We start from the raw sequence: 16,451 nt of genomic DNA, 5'->3' as shown, positions 1-16,451 counted from the left end.
TGCCCAGCAGGGATGAAAGTCCTGACTCCCTAAATGTCCTTCTCCGACCCCACCCCACAGTGTTTGTGTGTTGCTGGGTGGGGGTGAAGGCGGAAGCCTTATCTTGCCAGTCGGCCTTCGCTGGTCTGGGCTGGTGAGGTCACGGTTCTTTGTGTGGTGTTTGGCGGTGGCAGAGGGGCTGTCGTCTAGAAGTTTTCAGTCTTGCCAGGCTGTCCCTTTTCTGGTCCCTTGGCTAGAGAGGACAGGCTTTGGGGGAGCTTTTTTTTTTTTTCTTTTTGAGACGGAGTCTCGCTCTGTTGCCCAGGCTGGAGTGCGGTGGCGCGATCTCGGCTCACTGCAAGCTCCGCCTCCCGGGTTCACACCATTCTCCTGCCTCAGCCTCCCGAGTAGCTGGGACTACAAGCGCCCGCCACCACGCCCGGCTAATTTTTAGTAGAGACGGGGTTTCACCGTGTTAGCCAGGATGGTCTTGATCTCCTGACCTCGTGATCCGCCTGCCTCGGCCTCCCAAAGTGCTGGGATTACAGGCGTGAGCCACGGCGCCCGGCCTTGGGGGAGCTTTTGTGTCTGTGGCCATTGTTCATGTCTGAGTTTCTGGCTTTTTCATCCCAGGCCGGAGGCAAAAACAAACAAACCAACTGCAGGGAGTGCACTGCCCTTGAGGACTCCTTGGGTAGTTTTCAGCTGAAACTTGGACATTTTCGTTATTATTCTGTGAGGCTAGCTGTCTTCTCTCTGCCTGTCATAGTCTTCTTATGTTTGTTTTACATACAGTGGTCAGTTTTTTTTTTTTTTTTTTTTGAGACGGAGTCTCGCTCTGTCACCCAGGCTGGAGTGCAGTGGCCGGATCTCAGCTCACTGCAAGCTCCGCCTCCCGGGTTTAGGCCATTCTCCTGTCTCAGCCTCCCGAGTAGCTGGGACTACAGGCGCCCGCCACCTCGCCCGGCTAGTTTTTTGTATTTTTTTAGTAGAGACGGGGTTTCACCGTGTTAGCCAGGATGGTCTCGATCTCCTGACCTCGTGATCCGCCCGTCTCGGCCTCCCAAAGTGCTGGGATTACAGGCGTGAGCCACCGCGCCCGGCCCCAGTGGTCAGTTTTTAAAGTTGTATTTAGCAGGAGAAATAAGGTGAAGTGTGTCTGTAGTCCAGCTTCCCAGAAGTCATTTAAATTTGATAAACAAGAGTAGCCTTCCAAAAATGTTGCTGGTTCATCTTCCTTAAAATTTATTTTTCTTATTTATTTATTTGAGACTGCATCTAGCTCTGTCACCCAGGCTGGAGTGCAGTGGTGTGATCTCAGCTCACCACAACCACTGCCTCCCGGGTTCAAGGGATTCTCTTGCCTCAGCCTCCCAAGTAGCTGGGACTGCAGGCACCTGTCACCACGCCCAGCTAACTTTTTTGTATTTTTAGTAGAGACGGGGTTTCACCATGTTGGCCAGGATGGTCTCGAACTCCTGACCTCAGGTGATCCGCCCGTCTCGGCTTCCCAAAGTCTAGGGATTACAGGTGTGAGCCACCGTGCCTGGCCTATTATTCTTAATACATAATAGATGTACATATTTTCAGGGTACATATGATAATTTAACACATTCACATGTTGACATAAATGTGTATGAATTTGATATATTCATATATTGATGCATATCATGATATGACCACATTGATCATATCAGTGTAATTAAAATATCTGTCACCTTAAATATTTGTATTTTATGCTAGAAATATTTGAATTATTCTCTTCTACCTATTTCAAAATATATAATAGATTATTGTAGACGATAGTCACCCTGCTGAACTCTCAAACACTAGGTCCTATTTCTTCATATCAAACTGTATATTTGTACCCATTAATTAACCTCTCTTCATATCCCCCTCCTCCCTACCCTTCTTGGCTCAGGTAACCACCAATCTACTGTCTGTCTTCATGTGACTCACCTTGTAGCTCCCACATAGGAGGGAGAACACGGGATGTTTGACTTTCTGTGCTTGGCTTACTTCACTTAACACAAGGACTCCAGTTTCATCCATATTGCTGCAAATGATAGGACTGCATTCTTTTTATGGTTGAATAATATTCCATTGTGTAATATATACACATTTTCTTTTTATTTTTCTTTCTTTTTTTTTTTTTTAATTAAGATGAAGTCTTGCTCTGTTGCCCAGGCTGGACGGCACTGGCAAGATCTTGGCTCATAGCAACCTCCTCTTCCCGGGTGCAAGCAATTCTCCTGCCTCAGCCTTCCTAGTAGTAGCTGGGATTGCAGGCACACACCACCACGCCTGGCTAATTTTTGTATTTTTAGTAGAGATGGGGTTTCACCATGTTGGCCAGGCTGGTCTCAAACTCCTGACCTCAGGTGATCCGCCCACCTCAGCCTCCCAAAGTGCTGGGATTACAGGCGTGAGCCACCACGCCCGGCCCATATACACCTTTTCTTTATTCGTTTATCCATTGACAGGCACTTAGGTTGGTTCCATATTTTGGCTCTTGTGACTAGTGCTGCACTAAACATGAGAGTACAGATATCCCTTTGATAAATTGATTTCCTTTCTTTTGGATATAGTGGGATTGCAGGATCATATGGTAGTTCATTTTTAGTTTTTTGAGGAAACTTTATGTAGTTTTCTATGGTGGCTGTGCAGGTTTACAAACCCCCCAAGAGTGTATGAGGGTTCCCCATTCTCTGCATCCTTGCCAGCATTTGTTCTTCCCTGTCTTTTTGGTAAAATCCATTTTAACTGGGGTAAGATGCTATCTCATTGTGGTTTTTATTTGCATTTCTCCCTTGATTAGTGATATTGAGCATTTTTTTTTTATGTGCCTGTTGGCCATTTGTTTGTCTTTTTTAGAGAAGTGTCTATTCAGATCTTTGCCCATTTTAAAATCGAATAATTTGTGTTTTTCTTCTATTGAGTTGTTTGAGCTCCTTATATATTCATATATTCTGGATAATAATCCCTTGTCTGATGGATAGTTTGCAAATGTTTTCTCCTAATCCATAGGTTGCCTCTTTACTGTTGTTATTTCCTTTGCTGTGTCAAGCTTTCTAGTTTGTCGTAATCCCATTTGTCTATTTTAGCATTTGTTGCCTATGCTTTTGAGGTCTTACCCAAAAAATCTTTGCCCAGACTGACATCTGGAAGCATTTTCCAAATGTTTTCTTCAAGTAGTTTCCTACCCGTTTCTGGTCTTACATTTAAGTCTTTTTTTTTTTTTTTTTTTTTTTGAGACGGAGTCTCCCTCTGTCGCCCAGGCTGGAGTGCAGTGATGCAATCTCAGCTCACTGCAAGCTCTGCCTCCCGGGTTCACGCCATTCTCCTGCCTCAGCCTCCCCAGTAGCTGGGACTACAGGCGCCCGCCACCACGCCTGGCTAATTTTTTTTGTATTTTTAGTAGTGATGGGATTTCACTATGTTGGCCAGGCTGGTGTGGAACTCTTGACCTCAAGTGATCCACCCACCTCGGCCTCCCAAAGTCCTGGGACTACAGGCGCCCACCACCATGCCCGGCTAATTTTTTTGTATTTTTAGCAGAAGCAGGGTTTCACTGTGTTCGCCAGGATGGTCTTGATCTCCTGACCTCATGATCCGCCTGCCTCAGCCTCCCAAAGTGCTGGGATTACAGGTGTGAGCCACTGCGCCTGGCCACATTTAATTATTTAATCTACTAGAGTTGATTTTTGTGTATGGTGAGAGATGGGATCTAGTTTCATTCTTTTGCATGTGGTTATCCAGTTTTCTCAGCTCCATTTATTGAAGAGATTGTCCTTTCCCCATTGTATGTTCTTGAGAACTTTGTTGAAAATGATTGGGCTGTAAACGTGTGGATTTATTTCTGGGTTCTCTGTTTTGTTCCATTGGTCTATGTACCTGTTTTTATGCCAATACTCTGTTATTTTGGTTACTATAGCTTTGTAGTATGTTTTATAATTTTTTTCTTGAGACAGGGTCTTGTTCTCTCACTGAGGCTGGAGCGCAATGGTGCAATCTCAGCTCACAGCAACCTCCACCTCCCAGGTTCAAGCAATTCTCCTGCCTCAGTCTCCCTAGTAGTAGCTGGGATTACAGGTGCACACCAACACGCCTGGCTAATTTTTTGGTATTTTTACTACAGACGGGTTTTCACCATGTTGGCCAGGTTGGTCTCAAACTCTTGACCTCAGGTGATCCAGCCACCTCAGCCTCCCAAATTGCTGGGATTACAGGCATGAGCCACAGTGCCTGGCCACTTTGTAGTATGTTTTGAAGCCAGGTAGTATATGCTTTTTTTTAAATTTTTTTTTTTGATGGCCGGGCGTGGTGGCTCAAGCCTGTAATCCCAGCACTTTGAGAGGCCGAGACGGGTGGATCACGAGGTCACAAGATCAAGACCATCCTGGCTAACACGGTGAAACCCCGTCTCTACTAAAAAATACAAAAAACTAGCCGGGCGTGGTGGCGGGCGCCTGTAGTTCCAGCTACTCAGGAGGCTGAGGCAGGAGAATGGCGTGAACCTGGGAGGCGGAGCTTGCAGTGAACTGAGATCCGGCCACTGCACTCCAGCCTGGGTGACAGAGCGAGACTCCGTCTCAAAAAAAAAAAAAAAAAAAAAAAAATTTTTTTTTGAGACGAAGTCTCGCTCTGTCACGCAGGCTGGAGTGCAATAGCACCGTCTTGGCTCACTGCAACCTCCGCCTCCTGGATTCAAGCAATTCTCATGCCTCAACATCCTAAGTAGCCGGGATTACAGGCTCGCGTCACCACACCCAGCTAATTTTTGTATTTTTAGTAGAGACGGGGTTTCTACTGTTGGCCAGGCTGATCTCGAACTCCTGACCTCAGGTATTCCACCTGCCTCGGTCTCCTAAAGTGCTGGGATTACAGGTATGAGCCACCATGCCCGGCCCAGCTTTGTTCTCCCTTTGCTCAGGATTGCTTTGGCTATTCAAGGTCTTCTATGGTTTCATATGAATTTTAGGATTGTTTTTTCTAATTCTGGGAAGAATGTCATTGGTATTTTGAAGGATTTCATTAAATCTGTACATTGCTTTGAGTAGAATTGTCATTTTAACAACATTAATTCTTCCAATCAATGAGCATGAGATATCTTCCCATTTTTGTGTGTGTCTTTGTCAATTTATTTCATCAGCATTTTATAGTTTCCTTGTAGAGATCTTTCACTTCTTTGGTTTAATTTTCTTCAAGGTATTATATGTTCTTTGCAGCTGGTATAAATGAGATTGCTTTCTTGATTTCTTTTTCAGATTGTTGCTGTTGATATATACATAAATGCTACCTGGGTTTTGTATGTTATTTTTATACCCTGCAACTTTACTGAATTGATTTCTCAGTGCTAACAGTTTTTTTGGTGGAGTCTTTAGGTTCTTCTAAGTATAAGATCATGTGATCTGTAAATAAGGCTAATTTGATTTCTTCCTTTCCAATTCGGATGCCTTTTATTTCTTTCTCTTGCCTCCTTGCTTTGGCCAGGACTTCCAGTTTTATGTTGTATAGTGATGAGATTATGCTGGGCGCGGTGGCTCACGCCTGTAATCCATGCACTTTGGGAGGCCGAGGTGGGTGGTTCATGAGGTCAAAAGATCAAGACCATCCTGGCCAACATGGTGAATTTCCTGTCTCTACTAAAAATACAAAAAAGTTAGCTGGGCGTGGTGATGGGCACCTGTACTCCCAGCTACTCAGGAGGCTGAGGCAGGAGAATCACTTGAACCCGACAGGTAGAGGTTGCAGTGAGCCAAGATTGCACCATTGTACTCCAGCCTGGGTGACAGAGTGAGACTCCATCTAAAAAAAAAAAAAAAAAAAAGTGATGAAAGTGGGCTCCTTGTCTTTTTCCAGATCTTAGAGAAAAGGCTTTAAATTTCAGTATGGTGTTAGCTGTGGGTGCTCGTTCATGTTGAACAAGGGAGGGGAGTATACCTCAAGTTGGCTTAAGAAAGATACATGTAAAAATGGGCTGTAGACTTAATGAACATCCCAATAAATGCCTGCATGTGTCAATCAATGTTGGATGGATGGTGAATGGATGATACACGCATGGATAGATAAATGGATGAATCACTATTCATCCATGCTGGTTGGATGGATGGATGGATGGTGATGGATGGATGGATGGATGGTGGATGGATGGTGGTGGGTGGGTGGGTGGGTGGATGGATGGATGGATGGATGGATGGATGGATGGTGGTGGATGGATGGATGGATGGATGGTGATGGATGGATGGATGGATGGATGCTGGATGGATGGATGGCTGATGAATGGTGGATGGTGGCTGGCTGACGGGATGAATGGATGCTGGATAGATGGATAGATGCTGGATGGATGGATGGATGCTGGATGGATGGATGGATGGTGGTAGGTGGATGGATGGATGGATGATGGATGGATGGATGGATGGTGGTGGGTGGATGGATGGATGGATGATGGATGGATGGATGGATGGATGGATGGATGGATGGTGGATGGATGGATGCTGGATAGATGGATACATGGATGCCGGAAGGATGGATGGATGGTGGTGGATGGATGGTTGATGGATGCTGGCTGGATGGATGGATGCTGGATGGAAGGACGCTGGATGGATGGATGGATGGTAGTGGATGGATTCTGGATGGATGGATGGATGGATGAATGGACAGATGGATGGATGAATGGACAGATGGATGGATGGATGGATGGATGCTGTATGGATGGTAGATGAATGGATGCTGGATGGATGGATGGATGGATGGTGGATGGATGGATTAACAGGACATTAGGTGGCCAAAATGCAGTCTGGGTGAGACTGATCCCAGATTCAATGCTGACTGTAATATAGATAGACACTGAGGTGATATTTTACCCACATGACCTTGTTTAATCTTCCAACAAGGTATCATCACCATTTGAAAGAAGAGGAAACTAAGGGACAGAGAGATATGGTGCTGAACTGGGATCCAAGTCCAACCCCTCTGGTGTGGACTCAAGATATCTCCATTGGCCGGGTGCGGGAGCTCACACCTGTAATCCCAGCACTTTGGGAGGCTGAGGCAGGCAGATCACGAGGTCAGGAGATCGCGACCATCCTTGGTTCACCATGGCTAACATGGTGAAACCCCGTCTCTACTAAAAATACAAAAAAATTAGCCAGGCATGGTGGTGGGCACCTGTAGTCCCATCTACTTGGGAGGCTGAGGCAGGAGAATGGCATGAACCTGGGAGGTGGAGCCTGCAGCAAGCTGAGATTGGCCCAGTGCACTCCAGCCTGGGCGACAAAGCGAGACTCCATCTCAAAAAAAAAAAAAAAAAAAATGTCTTCATTGCTCTCTTCCACTCAGCTGCTGCCTAGCGGGGCCAGAGGAAGCTGTGAAAAGATGACCAACGTCAGAACATCCTGCTGATGGTAAGGGGTTTTCCTGTCTCAGAGAATTGTTGGTTCTAGCACATTCCAAAATCTCTCCAAGATGAAGATCTAGGCCGTGGTATATTCATGCATCCAACAAGCACTTGTCAAGGGCTTGCTTTGTACCATGCCCTGTGCCAAGTGGCAGAGATAAACTGTGAGCAGTGGGACCAACTCATTCTTTGCCCTCATGCAGTGAACAGCCCCACAGGTGACAGCGGGTCTAGGATCACCCTCTCTCCACCCCGGGTACACCCTGTCAAAAGCGGAAGGGGCAGAGCCAGTGACTTGTTGCTTACCAGATGCTTGGCCCCGTGCTCAGCCCTTTGGTCCTAAAGATTCTGTAAGTAACAACGAATACCAGAGGTAGGCAACTGGGAAGAAAAGAAACCTAGAGGGAACGGAGTCCAGGGACCAAGGGATATGAGCCTTGGCTACAACTCCAGGACAGGAGGAAGAAAATGCACCCTCTTCAACTCAGCCCGTCCCTCTGTGCGTTTGTGGTATGTGCTAACGCTGTCTGCACACATGCAGCTACCAACTGAGCCAGACTGTTGGGGTTCCCATAGGTCCTGAGGCCCTCCCACAGCCCTCTTTGCCTCCATTTCCCCAGTGATCAATGAAGAAGTGCATACATTCCTCTCTTTCCCCTCCTTTCCCCATCTCCTTGGCTCAGTGAAGAGGGAGGCAGCGCTCCTAATGCCTGAGGCTCCGCCATCCTCCATTCAGAGTGTCGGCTTCTTACCCAACACCAATCCCAGGCTCCCTGTGCGCCTTTCCTCCCCAGGCACCGAGGCCTGGCTACCTGCCCACCTTGCACACATCACCAGCCTCCCTTGCGCATGGCTTTGCTGACCAGTCCCTGCTGCCTGCTCAGGCACTAGAGATTGGTGGTGCCTGCAGGCCGACAGCTGCTGGGCAGGCAGGGAGGCTGGTACGTCTGTCTGCCAGCTTTGCCATCCTGTACCTGAGCAATTTCCTATGCCAGACTGGTGTGCAGGGTCCCTCCACCTCAGTGTCCAGAGACATCACCAGGCCGGAGCACACCCACCGTGTACCTACTGTGTACCAGAGCCCGGGATGCCCCCACACCAGGTCTACTCCCGCTTCATCTTTAAGTCAAACCGCAAGGCAGGCTCTACTGACTGCCCTGCTCTAAACATGAGCCAGGGTCAAATTTGGGATGAAGTGTGTAGAAAGTAAAAGTTCCTCTTCAAAGTTTCCCTTCTTGTTAAAAATAAATCATAAGTGTTAGAAATAATAGTTTCTTTTAAAGACTAGATTTATGCTAGACGTGCTCACAGGCACGTAGTACATTCTATGTCCTTGTACTTTAACCAAAATATGAGTGCTGGACGTGCTCACAGGCATGTCCCAGCTCACAGCCTATACCCCTTCCTTTTTGGAAATGTTATTACTTTTCTAGGTCCTTTCATAAACAACTTCCTCTTTTCCTTTATCTTTCCATTACTTTTACCTGTTTGGAAAAGTTTTAAACTGTTAGCCAATCGGGTTTTAGTTTAGATTGTAAGGTCTGGTTCCAGCCAATGGAGACAGGACACAGTAGCAGGGACAAACTGCCTAAGGAATAAAAATTGCTTCCCTCCTTTGTTCGGATGTGCTCTCACCACTGTTCCATCTGTGATGAGCACCCTTTCGGCAGAAAGTACAAAAGGCCTTGCTGAGAGCATTACATTTATGTTCAAGGGCTATTTCTTCGTGGCACCGGGGAGCAAGCATTTACATATAACAGTGTGTCTAGGAGCAGGGACGGCCTTGCTGTGAACTCCTGGTCAGTGCTGGTCCCTGCATCTGGGATGTTGTCCTCTCTGATTTCCAGTCTGGAGCGCTGGACCCTGCCAGGGGGAGAGCATCTTAGCCGAGGGCCCTGGGCTCTGGGGTCCTGAACACAGCCTCTGTTTCTCCATCCTCATGATGTGGAGATAGATGGCCTGGTCCCATTCTGGCCCCCGTGAAATGAGAGAAGGTTCTGGAAAGGTGCCTTGTCTAGCGCCGCACAGTCACTGGGAGGATTGCAGAAGCAGCTCGCTCCAAACATTTAGGGTAGAGCCCAGGTTTACCACTTCTGCCTGCCACAAAGGGCTCCAAGCTCTCCCCACTGGCCCCCTTGGTAGCCTCAGCAGGGTTCACGGCACACAGCTGCTGCTGTCATTATGAATTTAGGTCTCTCTGCACCACTTGAGTGCATGTTCTACAAGGGCAAGCGTCTCATTTGCCATGTTCTGCAGAATCCCCTAAGCCTGGTGGGGACAGAGCACGGGCTTGAGCTGTTGCTTGAAGATATGGTTGGAGGAAGGCTTTATGAACACCGACTATGTTCCCAGTGCTTTTACAGCAGTGGGTATGCAGCAGGTGCTTAACAAAAACTTGCCAGAAGACTAAGTGAATCAGCTGGGGAATTGGACTGATATCTTTTTTTTTTTTTTTTTTTTTTAGACAGAGTGTCGCTCTGCCTCCCGGACTGGAGTGTGGAGCGCAGTGGCACAATCTTGGCTCACTGGAACCTCCATCTCCTGGGTTCAAGCAATTCTTGTGCCTCAGCCTTCTGAGTACCTGGGATTATAAGCATGTGCTCCAACACCTGGCTAGTTCTTTGTATTTTTAGTAGAGACAGGGTTTTGCCATGTTGGCCAGGCTGGTCTCGAACTCCTGGCCTCAAGTGATCCGTCCGCCTCTACCTCCCAAAGTGCTGGGATTATAGGTGTAAGCCATCGCGCCCGGTTGGAGTGACATCTTTTGTTGCAAGCCTGGAGCATTAAGTAATGACAGAAAGTAGGGAATTGCTCAAGAAACAAAAGGACGGGTTAGGTCAGAGGGACACGGAGCCAACCTGGAAAAAGCACCCAGTGGCCGAAGCTGGGATGATTAGAACAACAAAATAAATAGCGTAGCATGGGATTATGATCTAAAGTATGACATAAATATACATCAATTCATAGTGATTGAATAAATGGTGGAGAGACAGATCTTGCTTAGAGAAGAACAGAAGAATCCCAAGTGACATGTAGTACTGTCCCCCTCCAGGAGGTGGAGCTAAAACCTTTGCCCCATGAGAGTGCAATGTACTTAGTGCCTCTCTTCTCTCTCCCAAATAACAGAGTATGGAGTGGGGAACAGCAAGTCACAGTGCAGGTGCCTGGCGGGTGTGACCCCAGGCAATGAGGTCTCGTGGGCTGCATGGGTCCCTGCTGTGATGAACGTGAGCAGAGGGCATTTGGCTTCACGGTCTTCTCTCTAGACTGATCAGGAGCAAACCTCAGGCAGCCCCAGGTGGCGGGGGGCATTCTGCAGAATACCTCACCAGCGCTTCTCAAACCTGTCTCGGTCATAAACAGCAAGAAAAGGCTGATAAACTGTCAGAGATGGGAGGGAACTCATACCTCAGTGCAAAGCAGTGCCCTAGGTTGGATTCTGAACAGAAAAAGGGCAGTGGCAGGCAGACTGGTGAAATCCAAATGTAACCTGAGTTTGATTAATAGCAATGTACCAGCCGGGTGTGGTGCTGCACTCCTGTAATCCCAGTACTTTGAGAGGCTGAGGCAGGAGGATCGCTTGGGGCCAGGAGTTCAAGGCTGCAGTGAGCTTTGATTGCACCACTGCACGCCAGCCTGGGTGACGGAGGGAGACCCTGTCTAGAAAAAAAAATAGCAATATATCCATGTCAGTTTCTTTTTTTATTATTAAATATATGCTATTTAATATATACCTAATGTACTTTTTAAGGAATACTTTGGGAGTTTTTTTGAGACAGAGTTTTGCTCTTGTCACCCAGGCTGGAGCGCAATGGCATGATCTCAGCTCACTGTAACCTCTGCCTCCCACGTTCAAGTGATTCTCCTGCCTCAGCCTCCCAAGTAGCTGGGATTATAGGTGTATGCCACCATACCCAACTAATTTTGTATTTTTAGTAGAGACGGGGTTTTGCCATGTTGACCAGGCTGGTCTCAAACTCTTGACCTCAAGTGATCCACCTGACATGTCCTCCCAAAGTGCTGGGATTACAGGCATGAGCCACCGCACCCGGCCATAATTAATACTTAAATATAGACTGTTTAAAGGGCAGACTGGGCACAGTGACTTACATTTGTAATCCTAGAGCTTTGGGGAGCTGAGACAGGAGGATTGCTTGAGCCCAGGAGTTTGGGGCTGCAGTGAGCTATAATCACACCACTGCACTCCAGTCTGGGTAACAAGTGCGACCCTGTTTGTAATCACAATAATAATGTGCAGAATGTAACGTGAAATGGTTATGACAGTCAAACAAATGAGCACATCCATCATCTCACAGAGTTGCCCCTCTGTGTGCGTGTTGAGAGCCCCTAAAATCTACTCTCAGTAAATTTGCAGTTAAAATACAGTATTATTGATGCCTATAGTCTTCACGCTGGACTTTAGATCTTTAGACTTATTCATCCTACGTAACTTTAACTTTGTACCCTTTGGCCTCCATCTCAATCTCCCCCACCCGCAAACCCCTGTAACCACTGTTCTACTGTTTCTATGTTTTGACACTTCTTTTTTTTTTTTTTTTGAGACAGAGTCTTGTTCTGTCACCCAGCCTGGAGTGCGGTGGCGCAGCCTCGGCTCACTGCAAGCTCCACCTCCCGCGTTCACTCCATTCTCCTGCCTCAGCCTCCGGAGTAACTGGGACTACAGGCGCCCGCCACCACGCCCGGCTAATTTATTTTTTTTGCATTTTTAGTGGAGACAGGGTTTCACCGTGTTAGCCAGGATAGTCTCAATCTCCTGACCTCGTGATCCGCCCGCCTCGGCCTCCCAAAGTGCTGGGATTACAGGCATGAACCACTGCGCCCGGCCATATTTAACACTTTAAAAAAATATTCTGGGCAGGCGCCGTGGCTCATTCCTGTAATCCCAGCACTTTGGGAGGCTGAGGCGGGTGGATCACTTGAGGTCAGGAGTTCGAGACCAGGCTGGTCAACATAGTAAAAACCCATCTCTAGTAAAATACAAAAATTACCCAGGCATGGTGGCGAGCACCTGTAATCCCAGCTACTCAGGAGGCTGAGGCAGGAGAATCACTTGAACCCGGGAGGGGAGGTGGAGGTTGCAGTTAACTGAGATACCACTACTGCACTGCACTCCAACCTGGGCAACAGAGTGAGACTCCATCCCTCCCCTCCCACCAAAAAAATTTCATATATACATGAGATCATGCAGTACTTTTCCAAACATAGGTTTGGCTCACTTCACTTAGCATAATGTCTTCAGGTAGGTTCACCTACGTATCTATGTTGTCACAACAGGCAGGATCTCCTTTTTTTTTTTTTTTGAGTCAGAGTTTCACTCTTGTTGCCCAGTTTGGAGTGCAATGGCGTGATCTCAGCTCACTGCAACCTCTGCCTCCTGGATTCAAGCGATTCTTCTGCCTCAGCCTCCTGAATAGCTGAGATTACAGATGCCCGACACTGCTCCCAGCTAATTTTTTGTATATTTAGTGGAGACAGGGTTTTCTCATGTTGGCCAGGCTGGTCTCGAACTCCTGGCCTCAGGTGATCTGCCTGCCTTGGCCTCCCAAAGTACTGGGATTACAGGTGTGAGCCACCGTGTCCAGCCAGAATCTCCTTTATAAAGCTGGAAATATTCCATTGTATGTATAGACCACAATTTCCTTATCTAGACCTCTGTCAGTGGACACTTAGGTAGATTCCATGCCTTGGCTATTGTGAATAGTGCTGCAGTGAACATGGGAGTGCAGGTATCTCTATGAAGTGCTTATATTTCATCTCCTTTGGCTATATTCCCAGAAGAGAGATTGCTGGATCATATGGTGGTTCTACCTTTGGTTTTTTGAAGGTCCTTCATACTGTTTTCCATAATTACGGTACCAATTTACATACCCATCAACAGTGTACAAGTGTACCTTTCACCACACCCTTGCTCATATTTATCTCTTGTCTTTTGATAACAGCCATCCTAACATGTGTGAAGTGATATCTCATTGTGGTTTTAATTTGCTGCCATGGTCAGTTCGGACTGCTATTACAAAATATCTTAGACTGGGTACTTTATAAGCAACAGAAAGTTAGTGCTTACAGTTCTGGAGGCTGGGCAGTCCAAGATCAAGGCACCAGCTAACTCAGGATCTGCAAAGGGTCCATTCCTCAGATGGCACCTTCTATGTGCTCTCATGTGGTGAAAGGGGTGAACAAGCTCTCTCAGGCCTCTCTTACAAGGGCATTAATCCCCTTTAAGAGGGCAGAGTCCTTATGATCTGATCACCCCCAAAGGCCCTACTTTTTTGGGGCAAGTGGTTTGGAGTCTCTCTTTGTCACCCAGGCTGGAGTGCAATGGCGCTATCTTGGCTCACTGCAACCTCCACTTCCCAGGTTTCCACAATTCCCCTGCCTCAGCCTCACGAGCAGCTGGGATTACAGGTGCGCACCACCACGCCTGGCTAATTTTTGTATTTTTAGGTAAGATGGGATTTCACCATGTTGGCCAGGCTGGTCTCAAACTCCTGACCTCGAGATCCGCCCACCTTGGCCTCCCAAAGTGCTGGGACTACAGGCGTGAGCCACCGTGCCCAGCTGGCTCTACTTCTTAATGCCATTGTCTTGGGGATTGGGTTTCAACCTAGGAATTCTGGGGAAACACAAATATTCAGTCCCTGGCATTTGCATTTCTGTCGTCATTGGTGATGTTGGGCACCTTTTCATAGACTGGTTGGCCATTGTGTGTGCGTGTACACTTTTAGTTTTATTGTAACAAAGCAACTTGTACACTTTTTCCTTTTTAATTTAGATATTGGGTCTCACTTTGTCACCAAGGCTGGAGTGCAGCAGCATGATCATGGCTCGCTGCAGCCTTGAGCTCCTGGGCTCAAGCGATCCTCCCAACCTCAGCCTCCTGAGTAGCTGGGACTACAGGCTCATACCATCATACCTGGTTAGTTTTTTACATTTATTTTTTTGCAGAGATGGGGTCTCACTATGTTGCCCAGGCTGGTCTTAAACTCCTAGACTCAAGCAATCTTCCTGCCTTGGATTCCCAAAGTGGTGGGATAACAGGTGTGAACCACCACTCCCAGCCTTTAAAATAATGTTTTTAGAGGTAAGGCCTTGCTATATTGCCCAAACCGATCTTGAATTCCTGGCCCCCTCAGCCTCCTAAGTAACTGGGATTACATGTGTACACCACTGCACATTTAAAACTGAGCATCAGCCGGGCGCGGTGGCTCATGCCTGTAATCCCAGCACTTTGGGGAGGCCGAGGTGGGCATATCACAAGATCAGGAGATCAAGACCATCCTGGCCAAGACGGTGAAACCCCGTCTCTACTAAAAACACACAAAAAATTTAGCCAGGCATGGTGGCGGGCACCTGTAGTTCCAGCTACTCGGGAGGCTGAGGCAGGAGAATGGCATGAACCCAGAAGGTGGAGCTTGCCGTGAACCAAGATTGTGCCACTGCACTCCAGCCTGGGTGACAGTGCGAGACTCTATCTCAAAAAAAACAAAACAAAACAAAACAAACAAACAAACAAACAAAACTGAGCATCACTTGTCCTTTCCAGTGAAACAGAAGGAAAATTTTTAAATAAACCGGAACAAAATTACTATAGAAAATGTCAATTCCAGATAAGATCTTACAGTTTCTGCTGATTCTCCCATTGATTGGCAGGGCTCAAGTAATCATTAGGAGAGAATTCATTTTGAAAGTGTCATCTTAAGCCGCAAGGATGTCTGTTAAATGTCACAATTAAATACCCATTGGCAATGTTTGTCTTCTTTGAAAAATGTCTATGCAGGTTCTTTGCCCGTTTTTAATTGGGTTATTTGTGGGATGTTTTTGCTATTGAGTTATATGAGTTCCTTATGTATTTTGGATAATTAATCCCTTATCAGATGCATGGTTTGCCTTTTCATTTTGTCAGTTATTACCTTTGCTGTGAGAAGCATTTTGGTTTTATGTAGTCCTATTTGTTTATTTTATGCTTTTGTTGCCTGAGCTTTTGGTGTGTTGGTGTGATATCTAAAAAGTCATTGCCAAAGCCAATGACAAGGAGCCTTCCCCCTGTTTTCTTCTAGGAGTTTTATGGTTTCAGGTCTTACATTTAGGTCTTTAATTCACTTTGAGTTGATGTTTTGTATGGTGTAAGATAAGGGCTTAATTGCATTCTCTTGCACATGGATATCCAGTCTTCTCAACATCATTTATTGAAGAGACTGTACTTTCCCCATTGTGTCCTTCATATGGCTTGGCTCTGGTCCTCACCCAAATTCCATGTTGAATGGTAATCCCCATTGTTGGAGGTGGGGGCTGGCGGGAGGTGATCAGATCATGGGGGAGTGTTTCTAATGGTTTAGCACCGTCCCCCCAGTGCTGTCTTGTGATAGAGTTCTCACGAGATCTGGTTGTTTGAAAGTGTGTAGCGCCTCTCCCTTCACTCTCTCTTCCTCCTCCTGCCAGGTAGACGTGACTGCTTCTCCTTCACCTCAGCCATGATTGTAAGTTTCCTGAGGTATTCCCAGAAGCAGAAACCTGTACAGCCTGCAGAACCGTGAGCCGATTACACCTGTTTAGAAATTACCCTGTCTCAGGTTCTTGCACATGATAGCAGTGTGTGAACAGACTAATACAGTTCTCTTGGCACCCTTATTGAAAATTAGTTGACTGTGGCCGGGCGCGGTGGCTCAAGCCTGTAATCCCAGCACTTTGGGAGGCCGAGGCGGGCGGATCACAAGGTCAGGAGATCGAGACCACAGTGAAACCCCGTCTCTACTAAAAATACAAAAAAATTAGCCGGGCGCAGTGGTGGGCGCCTGTAGTCCCAGCTACTCGGAAGGCTGAGGCGGGAGAATGGCGGGAACCCGGGAGGCGGAGCTTGCAGTGAGCCGAGATCGCGCCACTGCACTCCAGCCTAGGCAACAGCGTGAGACTCCGTCTCAAAAAAAAAAAAAAAAAAAAAAAGAAAAGAAAATTAGTTGACTGTATCTGCTTGGGTTTATTTCTGGGCTGACTTTCCACTGGTCTATGTGTCTGGACCATCCTACTTTGATCACTATAGCTTTAGTATACTATA

General features: G+C 47.0%; 1 long non-coding RNA gene across 1 annotated transcript in view; it reads left to right on the top strand.

The window, feature by feature from the left end:
• LOC139358239 (uncharacterized) overlaps positions 1 to 16,046 on the top strand; it is a 43,496-nt gene extending 27,450 nt beyond the window's left edge. The window contains exons 5-7 of the long non-coding RNA XR_011612909.1: positions 7,321 to 7,385; positions 14,172 to 14,315; positions 15,839 to 16,046. This is a non-coding gene — a long non-coding RNA (uncharacterized lncRNA). The remainder of the gene's footprint in view (positions 1 to 7,320; positions 7,386 to 14,171; positions 14,316 to 15,838) is intronic.
• Positions 16,047 to 16,451: the final 405 nt, after the last annotated feature.

This window comes from Macaca nemestrina, chromosome 14, assembly GCF_043159975.1.
Source record: "Macaca nemestrina isolate mMacNem1 chromosome 14, mMacNem.hap1, whole genome shotgun sequence".
Classification (NCBI taxonomy): Eukaryota; Metazoa; Chordata; class Mammalia; order Primates; family Cercopithecidae; genus Macaca; species Macaca nemestrina.
Note: the sequence above shows the minus strand (reverse complement) of the source record. Positions and strands in the feature narration are given on the sequence as shown.